The sequence below is a fragment of the Neopelma chrysocephalum genome, unplaced genomic scaffold, assembly GCF_003984885.1.
Source record: "Neopelma chrysocephalum unplaced genomic scaffold, ASM398488v2 Primary Assembly neopelma1_159, whole genome shotgun sequence".
Taxonomy (NCBI): domain Eukaryota; kingdom Metazoa; phylum Chordata; class Aves; order Passeriformes; family Pipridae; genus Neopelma; species Neopelma chrysocephalum.
In genome coordinates this window covers 202,812-218,749 of record NW_020897821.1, presented here as the reverse complement: position 1 = coordinate 218,749, position 15,938 = coordinate 202,812, and the positions used below count along the sequence as shown (strand labels likewise).

Genomic DNA, 15,938 nt, shown 5'->3' with positions numbered 1-15,938 from the left:
TCAGTAGAAATCAAACATCCAGAGGCAAACCTGAAGACTTAAGCTTAAACTTATTATTTGTTAGATCTTCCTGAAACCTCATGTGTGTTCCCCCCAAAGCACCCAGTCCCAACAGTGACACACACAGCAGTCAGTGGAAGAGCCTGACTTTACACCTAACCAAGGACATGCCATGGCATCTCTCCAAACTCCTTAACAGAGCTGCATTTTGGTCACAAATTAAGACTGGAATGAAATATTTAAAATTTTAAGTGGCATCTTCTGGTGTGTCAATTATACTCACAATTTATTAGCAACATGAGAGACCAGGCTTACATTAAGTCATGTTTGGGTGACTTAAGCCGTGCTGACACTCCTTCCCAGCAACTTGTGTTGACAAAGGGCTTTTCTGCTGCATAAACTGCGACACAGCCAAGCTCTGCCAGCCCTGGGACACTGCAAAGGTGCCAAAAACACTTAAGCAATGCTTCAATACCAGCTGATGATTCCATCGTGGCCCTGGCCAGGCCCCCTTCAGATATATTTCCTAAGTATTAGATTTGGAGAAAGAGACCTTTTCCCCAGCAGGGCTGTCTGTGCTGGCAGCCACAACCCCCCCCTGGTGCCAGGCACTGCCCATGACCATCCTGGCACCAGAATTCCATGGGGAGGAGGAGGTTCCACTGCACGAGGCTCAGCACCAAGGCAATGCCTGGCAATTCCTATTGTATGTATTACTACAAACTCCCCCAGGCACCATTTTTAGCCACTGCTGGATTTCCTCCCTTCTCCCCATCCCCCAACCAGGCTCCAAACCTTGAAGTAACCTTGTTCTGTTTCCCCCCCCCAGAGACAGCTCCATGCCTGAAACATAACCTCTAATCTTATTTTCTATTTCTAGCCTACAATTCACGACCCTTATCCCAATTTTTTGAATTAAATATCCTCTGTGTTGCACACTCTGCTTCCGACAGTCGGGACAGTGCACAGAGCACATCAGAATTTATAACCACATGTTTCTTGTTGAGGACAATTTAACATTACTTTTAAGAGCACTAGAAACAGTGTATTTACACAATGCAGGTTTAAAGCTTTCCCTAAGAAAGAGATTTTCAATACTACTGTCAGTACTGCACAGCAATGAAACAGCTTTATTTGTTGGAAGGTAAGACCTTAAAATACAACAGATCTGCACTTCAGGGCAGTTTGGGAAGCAGAGCATTAACTTCCAGCAATTATTCATACTTGGAAACTATCTGTGGACATTAAGTAAAAGCCTTACAACTTATAGGGGTTTATTACAATGGAAATCTTCTCATCTGACACCATCTCTTTATGAGAACTTCACTTAAACTTGTTTGGGTTTTTGCAACAACAAAGTATGTTGTTTGTTTGCCATTCATTCTGTAACATTTGTTACACAAAGCCAATTAAAAGATGGATCAGATATCCATCTAGGCCACAATGGCAGTGGTTAAGATCTAGACTTTTAATTAATGAGCACTATCCATAACCCTTTTTCCTATTTTTACCAATTATACCAAATTTGTACAGTTGGTAGGGCAAAATGTTCCCCCGTGAACAAATTCTCCCACAAAAGCACTTTGCTACAGAACGGCTCCCCGAGGAATGAAAGAAGGTTCTTCTGCCTCCCAAATGCTGAAAAACAAGAAGTTTCCAGGAGGATCCCAAGCCTGGAGGTTGCAGTGACACGGGCAGGCCCTTGGGGCTGCATTTTCCCCAGCCACACACTGACACTCCTCTGCACACCCCAAAATGAGTGATTCCAGCCCCAGAAAACATCCCCACCGCTGAGCTGGTGTGTGCTCACCCTGCAGAGAGGGACTGACCCGGGCACTGGGCACCAGGAACACCTGCACTGGCACAGAGGGATGAAAGGCAACTCCAGTGACCCACAAATGACTTGTGGTGCCTACACCAAGCCCTTCAAATCAAGGCCAGTTGCACTGATAAGACTTTCTGTGGATTAATAATAAAGCCAGGCAGCCTAGGATGCTAACAGCAAAGAAATTGCCCCTAGTACTTCATAAAATTACTTTCCAAACTATATTTTAGACATTATCAGCTACAGGCCAACATGACCACACAAGCAAAATGAGGAGAGAGGAATAATCCTTGAACCAGGACATTAAGTGTTATGACATGATTGGTTAATTTTTTCCAGATATATATCTTATCAATAAGATAATTGTGAGATTGCCTCACAATAAATACGGTTTGTTGCACACTGGTTTGCACAGACAGGGCTGGTAAATACCATCAGTTTGTTCTACTTTCTCTCCCACTCCTCCAGCTTCCACCCTGCTCTCAGCAGGGCGCTGTTTGAATTTATGAGCAGTTCGACACAAATTGAACAGTGCAAGTGGGAGGACAGCCTCCAGCAATTAAGAATAAAAGCACATAAGTGAACACAAATCAAGACTAGAGAAAAGCAAGTGTAAGAACTTTTTAAGGTAGCAGAGCTGGATTTTGAAAGGGACTGAAAAACAATGGGAGAAATTGGGAAGTCAAGAGTCACGTCATTAATGTGCTGATCCGAGCAGGGCACACCAGGAAGCAGAAGTCAAGAGGGATGGCAGGAGCACTGCACCCAGGAGATGCATTCCTAAGTGACTACTGGGGGACAACAATTCTTTCCTTATTTAAAAGAAATAGATAAAATTACCTTGTCAACACAAATGATAAATGCAAGTCAGGACTGCCTCATCCCTCAGCAAAATAATGTTATAAAACCGTATATAAAACTCAACTTCATTGAGTCTTAAGGGTCAACATTTGAAAACTTCTCAACCGCACCTCAAAACAAGGACTAGAAACATTTTAAAAAACCTCAAAGACTCTCATGTCAATACATGACAACCACAAAAATTTATCATGCCACTAGGAAAATATTTGAAAGTATGTTTTCAAAAGGGTACTGTTATTCAAACGGAAAAAGAGTATCACCACTGCACTGTCCAATAACCCAGCTATTTCAAAATATTAAATTAATTAAGCATTTTATGGACACCAGGGTAATAAAATGCATAATTAAAGAACTAATGTAATATTGCTTATCAATGTAAATACAACTTAAAGAATATTTCCCCTCAGTCTCTGGCTTTAGTATGAGAGTTACAGAAGCAATTCTGAAGTTCTCACCAAGGAGTATCAGAGTCTTTCATTTCTGAGCACTGTTTCCACTCCCATCTTTCATAAACTTGTGGGGATGCAGCAGAGGTGGTTTTAGTTTTGTTAAGAACATTCTTCATCAGTCATAAAGAATGAAATCCAAATTCCACCAGAGTAAATCCATATGTGACACTATTTAAAAATGCTTACTGCCTAGGGAAGGTCTCCTGGAGCCCAATCACTGCTGCAGGCTGGAACATTCTATTAGGTGAAAACAACCCTCTCAACATACAATGGTTTATATGCAACATTCAAATTACTGAAGCAGCATGTGAAAAAACTTTTAAGCTCACTGAAAGTTTAGTGGTTTGGGGTTTTTTTAAATTTCTGAAAGGAAACCTTATTTTTTGAAAAATAATGAGCCTTTCACTCAGAGCACTCCAGCAGCAGCAGGTAAGTCAGCACAGTGCTGGTATTACTGCTGAAATGGGCACTGACCAGCACAATGGTTGACGGTTTTCTTTAACAACATAGTCATTAAATCGATTTTTAAAGAATAATTTAGCAATTCAATTTATAATACTAAGTATATTAACATGATCTACAAGGATAACACGACCTAGTAAACACTATATTTAAGATAAAATTAGTGGCCAAATTAGACAGCACATGCATTCTGACTCGGGTCTTCTGGCCACGACCCTCCACAACACACCTGACCCAGCATGTGCCACTGGAGCCTTACAGGAAACCCACCCTCTGCAAAAACTCCACACTGAAGAGTCCATATCCCTCAGGAAACACAGCCAGGGATCTTCCCTCTGAACTCAGACCTCATCCAGGACATTCCCACTCATTCACTGCTCCCAAGCTCCTCCAAGAGCAGCAGCACCGTCACACAGCAGCCACGGCTCAGCCAGGCTGGACAAAACTCAACGCCAACCACTCCTCCATCATCAGCATCATGGAAGCCACAACTTCCACAGTGGCTCTGGAGCAGGTAAGTGAAACTATTACTTAGGCAAGAAACTCTCCTTCCATCTGCTGTAAGACAAATAGCACAGTAACAGAGCCCAGGGAACACTGAACTGTGAACTGTGAGCAACAGAACCCTGTTGCTTGACCCAAGATGTAAAGCCCCAACTTGCACTGCAGGTCTTTATTATGTTCTCCATTTACCAATAATGCCCCCTCTTCCACGTTTTTGCCCCTTTAGGCAGGTTCTGACAAAAACCTGAGCCTATGTGTCCTCTGCTCCTGGATTTCTGATGGCAGCAGAAAGTGCAAATCACTCCTCCACAACCAGCAAACAGCAAACATGCTCCTGCAGGAGGATTTCCTTCCCTTCCTGTTCTCCAAAGCATTACATGGAAAAAACCCAGGAAACTGTGTTCCTACTCTACCAATACTCCTTCCTTCTACAGCTCTGGAAGGATTTTGCTCTACTCTCACATTTCTTCCATTAGGCAATTACACTTTCTATATTTTACAGAAGCCCACAGTATGTATCTGTAGAAATCTCTCAGGGAACACTACAATGCATAAACACAGGCATGCTACATTTATTTTCTGCATCTTCTTTCTGAAAAAGCTATTATAACACCAAGTTTGTAGTTTCCTGCAAATTCTGAACACTAAGAATATATCCTGCTTTCTTGCTTTCAATTCAACAACACTGGTCTATTTTCAATTGCTTTTTCCTACTTTTAAATTAACTCCAGCCAGCTTAAACCCCACAGTGTGAGACATGCATCCTTACCTACCACACTAAGGTATTTATAGGTTTGGTTTCATCCACAAGTAACACCAAATATGTATTTCCTGCACACACCTGACAATACCTGTTACGTGCACCCTACATGAGGCATGTTCTCCTTATTGAGGGAGCCGAATTTCAATGAGTCACTTTCTCAAAATTTCCATTCCAGAAATAAATAAAATAATTACCTTCCTTCAAAGCATCCAGTAACACTCTGCAGCTGGAGCAGGCCACACCACTTTGTGCATTTATTATTTTATTAGGAACAATGTGTTCTAAAGACAGACCAGGGACTAACCACAGCCAGAGTATTATTAGATATATCAAGATATATCCTCCGCCACCACAAGTGTATTTCTGTGAAGCAAGGAGAGTTTAAGCTGCAGGGACTCCAACTCCAAACAACAACAGGAAATCTTTCGCATTTTCAGCACGGCAGATTCCTCTGCCCATCTTTCAGCTAACATTCCAATCCTCACTGTGTAATACATACAAACAGGGGAGTTTGAAACGGGAATTAAAGTGTAAAGCCGGAAAAAAACAGTAAAACTAAAAGTAGGAACAAAAATAATCACAGGAGAAAAGGAGAGTGACTGGATTCAGCAGCATAAAAAATGAGATGATTGTGTGCTTGGCAATGAAACTGATGGGGTTTTGTGCAGCATATCAATACAATGATATTCAAAAATGAGATTAAACTGTATTTTAGGGCTCTCAAATGTTATTAGTAAGGCATCCTGCTGCTTTCTGAGTTGCTGCATGCCAATCAGCAAATCATTTTAAACAGTATAGCCACTTGTAAAACAGAACCTTAGCTCCTCTTACAGCTAATGTATTATTCTCTGTCTGGAACAGAAGATTATTCCACAGACTGCTTTTCATATTTTTCAGGTGATTATGCTGGCATTTCTTTGCCTCTGAAGTTGAAACACACACTCCACACACTCCATTTAGTAGCCATTTCTTTGTCCATATTTTGGACAAGACAATGAATTTTTATTAGAACTGATATTTATTTACTACCAATAAGAACAATTTCAATGTTACATTAAGCAATCTATACTAGTAAGCACCTAGAAGGTAACTACTCAAGAATAAACATCAATGAAAAAAATCTTGTGGCATCGAGGTTTATACCACACACCAATGTCGTAAAAATCTGACTAAATTATCCTGAAATCATAGAAGAATTTGGGTTGGAAGGGACCTTAAATCCCATCTTGTTCCACCCCCTGCCATGGGCAGGGACACCTCCCACTAGCCCAGGTTGCTCCAAGCCCTGTCCAACCTGGCCTTGGACACTTCCAGGGATGGGGCAGCCACAGCTCCTCTGGGCAACCTGTGCCAGGGCCTCCCCACCCTCCCAGGGAACAATTTCTTCCTAATCTCCAATCTAAGTCTACCCTCCTTCAGCTTAAGGCCATTCCTTCTTGTCCTATCACTACATGCCCTTGTGAAAAGTGCCTGATTTAAGCTTGTTATTCATATAAGAACAGTTTTTTTACCTAATATTTGTTAATTCTAAGAGATTACATTGAGTAGTCTCAGTGATTACTTATTGAGCTCATGACTGTGAGCAGTTGCTTTGCTGTGTTTCTTACTACAGTCTTCAATATGCATGTGTCTAACAAAACCTAACATTTCTGAGCAGAGAAAAGCAAACAAACAAGAAAAGGAGAGGCATTCCAGAGTAAATGTGAGTAAGCCACAAGTACCTGCCACACAACCTCCAGTCCAAGCTGAGGTAATATCTTCCATATGGAAGAACCTAAGCAGCAGTTTTAGAGAAAGAATAATTTCACCAGTGAAAACAAAAACCAATTCTTCCCTTCACATCAACTACAAAGCATCAGTTTTGAAGTACTACTTCAAACAGCATCTTAGGTGTTGTGCTGGAATATGCAGCAGTTAAGACAAGGGGATCTCACACTTGAGGACACACACTGGTATATGTAAGTCAACTTTTCAAATGCTTCCCCTCTCTGAGGGATATTCTACAGCTGCAATTACCATTCCCTGCTTTTCTCACAATATATTCAGGGGGTCCTCTAAGATCACCAGGTTTGGGCTGTCTCAGATGGAGCACTGTCCCTCACAACACCATCTTTTGGCCAAAACATTCTCTGCCTGTGACAGGGTAAGGCCAGTGACAGCCAGTGAACTGCAGGTCTTAAATCAGTGGTGTGATGTAAAAGATGGAGGGAAAAAAACCCCCTCAACACAAATCTTGAGCGACAGCTAAATAAGGGATTTTAAGTCCACTAAGGCAACAGTGCTTTGAGGCACAATGAGGTTTTTCACATCCTACCAAGCACAATAATCAATATTCACACATAGCTACTTGTATATTTGCCCCAAGTCTACTGTTCCAAACTATATATATAATATATATTTATAATATATATTATATATAAATATTATTTTATAAAAATATATCTGTTATTTTATATAAATATAAATTATATATATTATATAATTTAACTTTGCTCACATTAGAATTCGTTTTAGAGAAAAATATTTAGCACAGGCACAGCATGCAAGATGTCCTGCATTCATATTACAATTTACTCTTCAGCACACTGAACATCTGAATCAAAACACTGCACACCTTCCTATGAACACTCATAATTATGAGGGCTGTATCACTTACAAAACCTTAAGTTAGCATAATTATGTAGTGTAGAAAATTTCATAAACTATACTTACCCTTGTTTTTCTTGATCTCTGATTTCATGTGCAGTGAAAAACAACCAACACAGCAGAGAGAAGTCATGCTCCAGAACAGAATATATCAAATAGCACATGCAAGGAAGACACAATATATTATTTCCCTGAAACCGCAAGAATTTTTGAAAAGAATCTGCTTCGTCTGTCCTAAAACAATTTCAGAACAAAACACAGATACAACTTTTTAAAGGAAAGCCCCTGACAGAAATACATAATTTTCTCCTGTTTCAGAATGTGACTTAAAATACCAGCAACAACACATTCTATCAGATAGAGAAAAGCACCCACTGGTTGCAGCGTGAGGTTGAAAAAAGCCCATAAAAATGTGAATGTCTCAGGAAAAAGAACAAACGAATCACAACGTCAAGCCAAATTTTATCAGTCCTATAAAATCAGCAGTAGTTGCCTTCCTCTCCCAGTTCACAAACTTGAGGCCATGAAGGCCCTTCAAGTGAAAGACACCCAGCAAAAGGTGCTGAAACACAAGAGAAGGCAGAGCCTGGACAGACCTTTTCCATCCACAATGCCCCGAAGGGAAGGGAATAATGGATAAGTGAGTAAGGACAGGGGACTCTGGGGAGACCAACGTGCTGCTCTACAGACATTTCCTCAGAAACCAACTGAGAAGTTCAGTTTAAAAAACACCAAACCCCCACATCACTGCATTGCACAAGCAACAAATTCTGTGCAGCTGTTTAAGAACAAATTAAACTTCATCTGTTGTACCTTTAAAGCCAGAGGAGCTCTTCAGTCATGCCCTCTGCCAGCCCTGAGCCACAGCAACCCACACAGCCCGTGTTCAGCCCAAGGTGTCTGGGTAAAGAACACCCTTCAGAAATGTCCACAATCAAATACACCAGGAAAGGTTTTGGAGCAGTAGCCCCCTGACACCTGACCAGCACCAAGCAAACACCTCCTGATGCCTGAAGGACAATATCCATGATGGGAAAGGGACCTCGTGATCACCGTGATATGGAAAGAGAAGAGCTTTAATCTTCTAACTCGTGTTCAGGGGCAGCACAATCACAGAGCAATTCATGGTCTGTTACTCATTTGTCTGACTGTATCAGACAATCCTAATGAAACCTCCTACAACCCAACCATTCCAGAAACTAAGACGGAAAAAAGAAAAACAAAACCCAAACAAAAACTCTTTTCCTGCTCTGTCTTCAAAGGAAGAAAATGCACTTTACCCAAAAAAACTTTCCCTAAATCTTGTGTGTCAACTACAGATTTAATCTATCATACCAATCCATCACCACAAAAATGAAACATTCCTATACAAAAACAGAAAATGTATCATTAGTGGTTTGCAACAGATTTCGCATTCAGCAACATCTGCAGAGCAATGGATTCCCTTAACCAGAGCAGGATCTTTTCTAACCACTAAACCAAGCAACAGATTAACTTCAAAATAGCACAGGTTGGATGTGCCACTTTTCCACATGGATAAAGCTCTCAGTGCACTTGACCAAAGACTGCCAAACTAGACCATATGCTGTGCCATGAGCCAATATTCAGTCTTAAACCTGAAACAGTGGTTTATGTGAAAGATAACATTTAAACGAAGGTTGACAACCTGGATCTGTAGAATACCTTTGCTAAGAAGAACCTGTGAACAGAGCCGTGCTAAATTCGTGGCCAAATTTTATACAGAATTTGCTAATTACCAAGTTATTTTGTAATAACTTGCCTAAAACTCTACAATGTCCGCTCCTCTTTGGACCTGAAATGAGGTCAAAGTGCTGAATTCAACATCACAATCTGTTGCCCTGGAAATTATTGCAATGTTTAGACAAAGAAGTTTATTATGAGATCTAATCGGATTGCTTGAGAGAAAAATGTTTTCATTCTCTTTCTGAAAGCAACACAAGACAGACAGAAAGACTGGAAATTCTTTGAGTAAAGACTTTTCCAACATTTTAACATAGAACCAAGCATATTCCAAATAACAATATGCTGTTATAACGTGCTCTTTTTTTTCAGAGTTTTGTTCTAATAACTGGCATTTCCTTCCAGGATTCCATACAGTTTTCATCAGCATGGAAGTTTCTTAAGAAAAATAAGCCATGGTGTTAGAAGTCCACATATACTTGCATTAATTTTGGATATTTAATTTTTAGTTAACCTACCCTGCTCTTCTATACATAAACTTGAGCAACTTCTCTTCAAAAACAGCTAAAAAAGAAGTGCAAGTTATAAGACCCCCGGAGCCTTTAGGTTGGTTCTATCAGAGCATGTGTATCTACACTGGCACAAAGGCAATCTGTTTGTCCTGCACTGGGGGTTAGTGAAGTACACCCAGTTTGCTCTCTGTAGGTAAGGAATGTACAAGTACCCACTCACACCTCTGCTCTCCTGCCAACAACAGCAGCAACCCAGCAGCCTGGATTTCACCTGCACTCCTCAGAGCTGAACTCACTAAACCAAAACTTGAGCGCTACCAAATTGTACACAGTTTATTCATGCTCTTCTGCCTATTTAATTAATGAAAGCTTTCGGTTTTTCTAAGCAATACGTGCATATATTTAGCAGTAGACCCCATTTTTCATCATCATATTCAAGTTCTTGATTGCATCATCTGCTTGCAAATACTCCTCTCACGCAGGAAAAAGGGTATTTCTTATTAGCTTATTATTTACATATTTGCAAACTGTTGTTCAGCTGAAAAACCCACAAATATCCAACTCTGTCTTTGGTAAGAAACTAAATAAAGTTTATTCCGGAGCTATGAAACATGCACTCATGATCTGGATTCTGTAACAACGTCTTTGCACAGTTCTAGTTACCACTGTTCTCCACCACCTGGCCTTCAACTGCTTGGACAAAGAATTGCAGAGCACTCAACAACAGGCAGTGTTGTTACTCTGCCCTCCTGCCAAAAAATCCCCCCTCCTCAGGCTCTTCCCATCTTTTAACTAAACACATTTAACAAATGATGAAAACCTGCATTCATTTGGACCTTCAGTTGACAATCATGATTTCTTCTGAGCATTCAGAGATGACCAACTCATCCTACACTGAAGTTACTCTGCAGAAGAACATACAGAACTGGAAGGAGGACATTTCTAGGTAGCCTCTTCCTCCTTGTATTCTTCCTCCTTCCACATAATACAATACCCTCTGCTGCAAGACTTGCAAACAGCATTCTGAGAAAAATTTTGAAACACTCAACAGAAAGAGGTTACGTTCCTCAAATCTTTTGGAGTCTGGCACAGAATCACGTTTCCCCAGTGTGATCCTTCCCCTGTGCTTCCCCAGTCTTTCACTCAAGCTGTGAGGATGCACACACAAGAAGGCTTTCAAGGAGGAGGGTGTTTCTGTGTCTGTCCCTCCTAGTCACTGCAGCTTTCTCTGCTTTTCAGTATTTGTTACGTGCTGGGCCATAAAAAAGAGCATCCAGCTTCCAGGATGAGATTGCCAGCTTCAAGTATTTTTAAGGAACTTTTAAAATTATTACCTTGTATTTAGGCGCTTAGGAAACAACACTTTTAAAGATCTCCAGATTTTTCTGGAATGTGAGCTGTAGACATTCAGGTGCTTTATCTTTCTCCAGGGAAGTTCTTGTGCTTGGACTCATACTGTTCTTCTAAGGCACAATTAGCCAAGTTCTGTAATATGTACAGAAGAGCAGGAAGTTCAACTTTCATTAAAAAATACCAGGAACATTGCTCTGAATATTCTGGTATCAGACAGATCACGTGGATACACTTCAAAGGATCTAATTTTACCCCAGTAAGTCCAGAGGAATTCCCAACACAATCCAGAAACTCACAAACATACCGGTTATGACAGTCAGGTAATCTACTTGGGAAACTAAAAACACTCACTCACTGACAGGATTAAAGATGTATTTCCTTGGGAGATAACCCTCACATGAATGAATCACACTAGGGATGCCCAGGGAGAAAGAAGAAAGTGGAAAAAAGGTCTCTCTCAGTCCCTTCTTCCTGCTCTTCTCCCACATTACCCTCTCCTCTACAACACATTCCATATACTGCTTTAAAGTTCCCAAAATGTGTTAGAACAAAGCATTAAAGAACCAAAGCTCAACATTATTATTTTTATCAAGGGAAACAAACTTTCTCTTACTTTCAGAAACTGTCTGAGATTTGCTCCGTTCCCAGATTGCAGAGTACACTGCGCAGAGCCTGAGAGGAATTTTCTATAATTGGACAGTACCATTTAAATGTCAACTTTGAGTGCACAACCAAACAAGAATCACACCTAAAATACTGTTATTAAACAGCCAGTTGACGTGTTCCCTCACAGCATTCTAACCTACACACCTGTAGTGCCAGGAAAGAACAAAACCAGAATATCTCGGCCTGAGGAGGAATGACCGACAAGGTGGTGGAGGAATTTTCCTGTTGAAATTTTCCAGAGAATCTGTCTTTTGCAATGCTATTGTAAAGAAATGCTTATCAGAGAACACTGGAGCCTGACAAGCACCCCACTGAAACATGACTCCATAAAACAAAACAGAGCCACACTGATCCAAAACCCTCAACGACTTGAAAAAGCAGAGAACTGTTAGGAAAGCAAGCAACAGAAGACCACAAAGGACTACAGCTCTGTTGTAAGACAATGAAAATCCAGCTGGCCTAAACCAGAAAATATGCATCAGTCATTTCAGGGAGAAAATTTTACTAAAAACACAAGAAGGAATTGGTGACATTTAAGGGAAGTATTGTAAAGATGTCTCCTAAGGAATTAGTTTCTCTGATGGGACCCTAATAGTAAAACACGGGCAGTTACTTTACAGCAAAAGTTTTTTAAAGTTTTTTGTTTGTTTTTTAGCTCATACAGCAAAAATTCCATGCACTAGTGCTATCGTGTTCTCATATGAGGGCTTTCCTCAAACGAAGAATATTTATTTCCTTTGTGACAGTGGTTCTTCAAAGCCAAGCCCTAGAATATCACGCTCCAGACTTGAACTGGATAAGCTGCTGTGTGTTATCACCAGACTGAAGCCAATGTCCCACGGATGGAATGCAATTCACAGCTGGAAAAATGCCTGACGTGCTGCACAGGCTCTTGAAGATGCCTGAAAGCCTCACAGAGCCTCAGTTCCTCCCACCTCAGACCCACCCACACTGAGCTTCCCTCACAGACATCCCAGGATTGCCCCAGCCATACCTGGAGTCCTTTGCATTCCCCTTTTCAGCCCTTTTCTTTCATTCTTCAAAGCTTAACCAGCATTTCTAAACCTTCTATTCTGCTGTTTCTCACACACATACACACACCCCTTTCTCTTTTACTCCAAGGTTGTTCCAGTTTGCCTCATGCAAAGTTTATGACCTTAGAATCACATAGATCAATCCCTCCAAATTTATCTTAAGTAATCAACACACTAATCTTCATTAATTACAGCAGGGTAAGGCAAGATTGATATTTCAAGACCACAGCTCTCAAAATAATTTGTCTTGTCACATTAGAGCACTTCAAAGTGAAACACACCTCATTAACACCAGCTGTAATTTTAATTTTGAAGTTTCATTAAAAATAAAATCTTTTTTTTCCCCCTTGTTTTAATCACTGTTTCAACAAAATTCAAAGATGAGACCAAAATGGTTTATTCACAGAACACTACAAGACTGGAATCATATCAGACCAAACCAGCAATTAACCTGCAAAGCAGTATTTGTGAATTAGATGTGTCCTATTGCCCCCATCCCACATCTTAAAGGGTTTCTTTGAGGGCAGAAGGGACAAACATCTAAACCTCTCCTGCCATAACATCATCTCAAGGTACACAAACAGCAGAAGAGAAGATACCCACACCAACACAAAAAACACAACTTCAAGCTTCTTCTCAGTGAGTTTGGAGCCCATCTTTACAAATTCTACTTAACTTTCAGAATATTTTTTCATCGTACCAGCCAAAATCTCAGATTTCACAGGTATCAAGGCACAGCACCTCCTCTAGTGTAGATCCACAGTCCCCATATACGTTTCCAGCATTGCTTTCAGCCACAATACATAAAAAAATCTACCCAGAACCTGGAACATGATAAGGCCTCGAGAGCAGGAGATTGCCTGCAGCATGTTACTAATCCACTGCTGTTGCCCAAAGGCTGAGGAAGGGTAAGAAACACTAATCCAGACATACCCCCGAGCTCCAGGAGGACCAGCACGACAGATTTTGTCAGGCCCAGCAGAGCCAGTTGCCCTCAGAGCCAGCCCCAGCACAAGGCTCTGTGATGAGGTTACCCATGCTGCTGGAAATGTCATCTTTCATGTATGATATAAACCCTTTCTGTAGCCACTAACAATACTCTGGCATTGTTGGAAACATGTAGGGTGTTGCACTGGCTGACACCCAATTCCAGGAATAATATTCTATCTACCTACAGTAACCACAAGAAAATATTCTTCATTTTCAGCCCCGAGTGGTTCTGCAGCACATCCAGCTCCTGAGAGAGCTGCCATACTTGCCTGAAAGACCTGCACCTCAGCGTGCAGCTATCTGCCTGCACAGATCAGCCACTTCTCTAGAGCTGTAGAAACACCTTGAGATCACTGGGAATAAAGGAGCTCCTTTCACACAGCACAATTAGTCATATCAGCAGCGATAGCTATTTTGAGCAGCACCCATTAATCACTATCATTAGCAGGATTTCTGGTGTACCAGCATTCATTGTACCAAGAACAAGTCTTTTCCTATTCCAGTACTACTACATAAACAAAAGCAGCAGCACAATTTCTCTTGCCTCTCACTACTCAAAACAGGGTTGTGTCAAGTGGCAGCACTCAAAATGACTGTCAGTGCCAGGTATAAAGGAAAGCTTACTTACACCTCACAGGACAGAAAAACACAATTGATTTGCTGCAAAAAAGGACTGGCCATCATTTGTATGCTGGGGAAGAAGAGGTGTTGAAAAATAATAAATAGTGGGAAGAAGAGAGAAATAAAGCTCTCAAGGTGGAGACAGCAGATCCACAGAAAAATAAGATCCACGTGATCAAATCCAAGTTGAGGTCCAAGAAGTAGAAGAAACCTCTACTTCTCTTTTAAATATTTGTTGCAGATATTTTCTTTTTTTTTTTTTTATGAGGGACTATTTACACGTTAATCAAATTTCAGAGTCACGAGAACAGACGTTCAACCAGAAAAATATTCCCTGTATGCATTATTTCTAGTTTCCTAAGCACCCTGAGTAACTCCTGATTCGGGATGAGAAATGCCAATGGAAGGGTTTCTGCCTTACACTGACCTAGGAAGTAGCACCACAAAATTCGTGGAAAGCAGTGTCTCTGTGCTGTTTCCAGCCTGGTTACTCACACCTCAAAGGTTCCACAAAGCACCAGAAACACTTACGTTGACCTGAAACACCTCCTTCCCAACAACAGATTAAATACTTACAAAGTCCTTCTAGGAAGAAAAGTATAAAACAGAAAATAAAGGAAGAAAGAAAAATCTTGTGCAAGTCTAGAACTTGGAGCCATTCCTTACAGAAGGGCCCAGCTTATCTTGTGTAGAAACGTTGCCTGGTAGAAGAGTCCAGCCAAGTGCAAAATCATGTTGATACCCACGATACACAAATAGCACCTGTGCACATACCAAACCCGGCCAACACTGCTGATCCCATGAGCTGCATACCAGAACCTCCATGTGGCCGGGAGCCACCGACACACACCACATACCTCAGTGAGGTGAGGGAAGGGGAGCTCCGGCCGCCCATCGCCCACAGAAAACAAAAACAGTTCCTCAAGAGCACCACTCTCTCTTTGCCAGAGCACTGGGCTGAGAGAACAGAATCAGCGAGCAACAGTAACCTTAAAATCCACAATCTCTAGGTTGGAGGTTGTCCACCAGCCACCCCGGTGGTTTCAGATGCAGTGACATTTTGGGAACCAGCCATGTGTGCCCCCGAACCACTGGATGACCCACTGAAACACCGAGTCTACTGTGGTTACACGGCACTGGGGTACCTGCTCTTCAGACACCCAGACACCTGCTCCTCCATAAAAACAACAGCGATAACAACAATGGCCGATTTATACCTGTAATAACGTTTACAATCTCTCATAAAGCAAACAAACGAGATCCTCCAACCGCTTTCAAATTCCCAAGCCGACATCCACCCCACAAACACGTACCTGCACCACTTCCTCTCCGCTCACACGACAAAACCCCTCGAGCAGGGAGAGGCAAAGGAACATCAGTAAAGTTTTAAGCTACAGCCCCAAACGCGTTATCCTCTTCTGCTGGCAGCTACCATATGCACACAGCATAAGGCTCGGCAACCACAAGCGGCACTTCCAGCTCGCATCAGGTGAACAATCTGTGCGGGCCGCGCTGCGGGGCCGGGGGCGCGGGGGGGCCCGGCCGGGGCCG

General features: G+C 41.6%; 1 protein-coding gene across 1 annotated transcript in view; it reads right to left on the bottom strand.

The window, feature by feature from the left end:
• Positions 1–15,851, bottom strand: part of KIAA0355 (KIAA0355 ortholog) — a 58,119-nt gene extending 42,268 nt beyond the window's left edge. Inside the window, exon 1 of the mRNA XM_027701520.1 lies at positions 15,701–15,851. The gene's annotated coding sequence lies outside the window, so the exon portion shown is untranslated. The remainder of the gene's footprint in view (positions 1–15,700) is intronic.
• Between the last annotated feature and the right edge of the window lie 87 nt (positions 15,852–15,938).